Below are 4,596 nucleotides of genomic sequence, written 5' to 3' on the forward strand. Positions count from 1 at the left end.
GAGAATTGATTGAGTTACTCTTGCATAGACATAATCCATTTTGTGTCTAGAAGTGCTTCTTCAATTGATGTAGGCTCTATAAAAGACACCAAACCCAAAAGAGTCTCTTTAAAAGGTTTGAATGAAGATCTGGTTCTGACAGGTTCAGATTTATCTCCCAGAATTAATTCTTCAAAATGTGAAGATCTCTGTTTGTGCCTTCTTTGAGGAGTCTGAGCTTCAACAACATCTGGTTGAGGAGCTTCAGAGTCTTTTGCTTCAGCTTCTTTGGTTTATGAAGTCTTTCCTTCAGAACCTGAATAAGTGATCTCCAGATCTATAAATTTCTCAACTGGCTCTGACTTTTCAAAATTAAGCTTATCATCGAATCTGACATGTATTGATTCTTCAACAATCTATATCTCAGTGTTGTATACTCTATAGCTTTTTGAGCGTTCCGAGTATCCTAACATGATGCACTTTTGTGCCTTAGAATCAAAATTTCTCAGATTCTCCTTAGTGTTCAATATGAAACAAGAGCATCCAAAAGGATGAAAATATGAAATGTTGGGCTTAAGATTCTTCCACAATTCATAAGGAGTCTTACCCATAATAGATCTTATAGAGATCTTATTCTGAATATAACACGATGTGTTGACTTCCTCTACCCAAAAATGCTTAGCCACATTAGTCTCGTTGATCATGGTTCTGGCCATCTCTTGCAGGGTCATATTCTTCCTCTCTACAACTCAATTTTGTTGTGGAGTTCTAGGTCAGGAGAAATAATAGGAAATTCCATTAGCATCAAAGAGTTTTTCAAAATCTTTGTTTTCAAATTCTCCACCATGATCACTTCTGACTCTTACAATTTTGAAATCCTTCTCATTTTGCACTTGAGAGAAGAAGGTAGAAAACACAGAATGTGACTCATCCTTGTGTCTGAGAAATTTCACCCATGTCCATATGCTGGAGTCATCAACAATGACTACTCCATACTTCTTACCATTGATAGAGGAAGTTTTCACTGGACCAAACAAATCAATGTGAAGAAGCTCCAATAGTCTGAAGGTTGAAACAACATTTTTTAGCTTTGAAATAGGTTTTAGAAAACTTTCCTTTCTGACATGCTTCACAAAGAGCATCTGAAGCAAACTTCATATTTGGCAGGCCTCTGACTAAATTAAGCTTATTTAGCTGAGAAATCCTCCTCATGCTAACATGGCTCAATCATCTATGCCATGTCCATTTATCTTCATTTACAGACATAAGTCATTTTACATTTTGATTCTTCAAATCAGAAAGTCTTATCTTATAAATGTTGTTCTTCCTCTTTCCATTGAAAAGAACTAAGTCATCCTTTTTACTGACATCTTTACAGGACTTTTGATTAAAAATAATGTCATAACCATTGTCACTTAATTGACTTACGAATAAGAGATTATGCATTAATCCTTCAACTACAAGAACATTAGTAATGGAAGGGAGTCTACCATTACCTGTTGTTCTAGAGCCAATCATTTTCCCTTTTTGATCACCTCCGAAATCGACGTTTCCTCCAACCTTAAGTTCTAGATGTTGGAATATATGCCTTCTTCCCATCATGTTCCGCGAGAATCTAGAGTCTAGGTACCATGACTAGTGTCTCAACTCCGCTGGTATGGATATCTGCAACATATACTATCTTATCCTTAGGTACCCATATCTTTCTATGTCCTTTAGGATTAGTCTTCCCATAGTTCTTAACAAACTTGGGTTTTTATGCAGGATATTTATACATGAATGAATGATTAAAATGAGAATGAGGTTTCAATTTAGCCTTAGGTTTAGAAGCATTTCTACCTTTAGGCATAAATCTATTTTGTTTTCCATAAGGGGCAAAATGGGACTAAAGAGTATTGGGCTTATCATCTTTTTCAAAATCAGATTCGTCATCAGAATTATAGTCAATAACCCTTGTTTCGTTTCTGCTAACACCATAAATCATGGAAGCCATTAAGCTTCTATTTAGGCTTATAACACGAATTTTCTAGAAAGAATTATCATATTTCTTTATGATATCACCAGAACCTATAGAGGCTTTTGAAAGATTTTCTTTTCAGATTTTAGACTCTTGCTTTGAGGCACAGAGTTGCTGCTTTTCAAAATGAGATTTTCTTCACTCAAACTTGAAAAGTCTTTCTGAAGCTTACAGTAAGCTTCTGATTCAGATACATGAATCTTCTTCAGATCATTGTATTTGTATAGAAGATTCTGATACTTTTCCAGAACTTCTGATAAACTAGATTCAATCTCAGAACGAGAAAGTTTATAAAATACCTCTTCAGAATCTGAGTCAGATTCTGATTTTGATTGAATCGTTTTTGCATGAGCTTATGTGCAAGCCATCAACGCCACGTTAGCCAGCTCTTCCTCAAAATCATCTTCTGAAGACTTTGAATCATCCAATGTTTCTATCAAACCCTTCTTATTTCCTCTGAAGTTCTTCTTAGGCATATCTTTCTTTAACTTGGGACATTCATTCTTGAAGTGGCCAGGCTCCTTGCACTCAAAGCACGCGAATTATTTTCCAGCTCTAGACTTCTTGGATCCAGAAGGGGACTCAGAATGACCACTTATCCTTCTTAGTTCTCTGAATTTTCCTTGCCCTTTCTTCCAGAGTTGATCAACGCGTCTGGACAAAAGAGACAATTCATCTTCTTTTTCTGATTCCTTTTCAGACTCTTCATCAAATTTTGCTAAAAGAGCTTTTGTCTTCTCATATTTTCCTAAAGACTTCAGAGCAACATATTTTCTCTTTCTCTTGGGCTCATCTTCCTCGAGCTTAATCTCATGACATTTTAAATAACTAACCAGCTCTTCAAGAAAATTGTTATTCAGATCGTTTGATAACTTCATAGCAGTTACCATAGGTCTCCAACACTTAGGTAGACTCCTGATGATCTTCTTAACATGATCACTAGTAGAATACCCTTTGTCCAGAACCTTAAGTCATGTGAAAAGAGTTTGAAACCTTGAGAACATGTTCTTAATAGTTTTCCCGTCCTCCATCTTAAACGCTTCATATTTTTGAATCAAGGCCAGAGCCTTGGTTTCTTTGACTTGTGTGTTCCCTTCATGGATCATCCTCATAAAATTAAATATAGGTTTTATAGTATCTCTATTGGTGATCTTGTCATACTCAGTGTATGGAATAGCATTTTGCAAGATGGTTCTTGCTTTGCGACGATTCTTATAATCTTTCTTTTGTTGATCTATCATTAGTCTTCTTTCAACTTTATTTCCATATGCATCTACTGGGTGTTTGTATCCATCAACTACCATATCCCATAGATCAACATCATGACCTAAAAAGAAGCTCTCTATTATATCCCTCCAATAGTCAAATCTATCTCCATAAAAAACAAGAGGTTTAGCATTGTAATGACATCTATCATTTTTTTTGAGCAACTGGTGGTGGAAGGGCAACCATTGGGTTTCACATTGGATCTTTATTTGACACTATTAAGTGTTTGATATCTTATCAAGACCAGAATCAGAGCTCTGATGCCAATTGAAGATGACAAGAAACACAAGAAATAGGTGTTTGAATTGGATTTCTAAAGACAAAAGCTTTTTCAAAACCAACTCAATCAAACAATAACATGAACAAGAAAAATATCTAAGTTATTTTTATACTGGTTCACTGTTAACGACGCTACCCCCAGTCCACCCTACCAAGGTGATTTTTCCTTATCAACAATGACTTAATCCACTATAACAGAAACTGATTACAAACACCACAAAGACAAATCATCTTTGTCTTCTTGAGTCTATCTGACTAAAACCTAGTCACTCAAGGAAACCACTCAAAAAACTTTGAGATTTACAAGTGTGTGTTTATGAAGAATGCTTCTAAGAAAGCAAATTAACACAATCTTGTTATCATAAAAACTAAAGGCCAGATGCATAACCAAATCTTGTTCTTACATTTTCACAGTTGGGTTCAACCTCAGAAACCTTTGTAAGGGGTTTGGCCTTTGTAGATTCTTCACGGTCTCGCTTACCGCCTTTGACATATTAAATAGTTATTCTTTCTTAATCAACACTTTGATTGTATCTTTAAGCTGGATGCAATCATCCATGTTATGTCTGTGAGCCATGTGGAAACGACAATACTTTAATTTATTTGTCCGATCAGACTCCGGGACATGGTTAAGAGGCTGAATACCAGCTTTCCTGAACTCCTTTTTTGTCATATTGGTTGTATATCCTTTTGTCGGGGTCCTCTTTTCGTTTGTAAGATTCCTTCCCCACCAGGCGTCCAGAACTCACATCGGTGGTTGATATTAGGTTGTTAAAAATAGTGTTTAATTTATCTTCCATGATATAAGGTTGGGCCAGATTTAAGATTTATGTGATGTCTTTATCTTCTTTTTTCCCAACTTGGTGTAGAAAGGATGGTCGAGAAGGAGGCCATTCTCGAAAATCCAACATTGAAGGACTTCTTCGGCTCCTTCTACCTCTACCACGACTTGAGAGAATTGATCAATATACGTAGGCTCTCCCTTGCCCCCTGCATGATGGTTCTCAAGGCCATTATAGTGATTGGTTGCCTTTTCCAAGCGGTAAAATGGTTAG

The sequence above is a fragment of the Lathyrus oleraceus genome, chromosome 6 (genome assembly GCF_024323335.1).
Source record: "Lathyrus oleraceus cultivar Zhongwan6 chromosome 6, CAAS_Psat_ZW6_1.0, whole genome shotgun sequence".
NCBI lineage: Eukaryota > Viridiplantae > Streptophyta > Magnoliopsida > Fabales > Fabaceae > Lathyrus > Lathyrus oleraceus.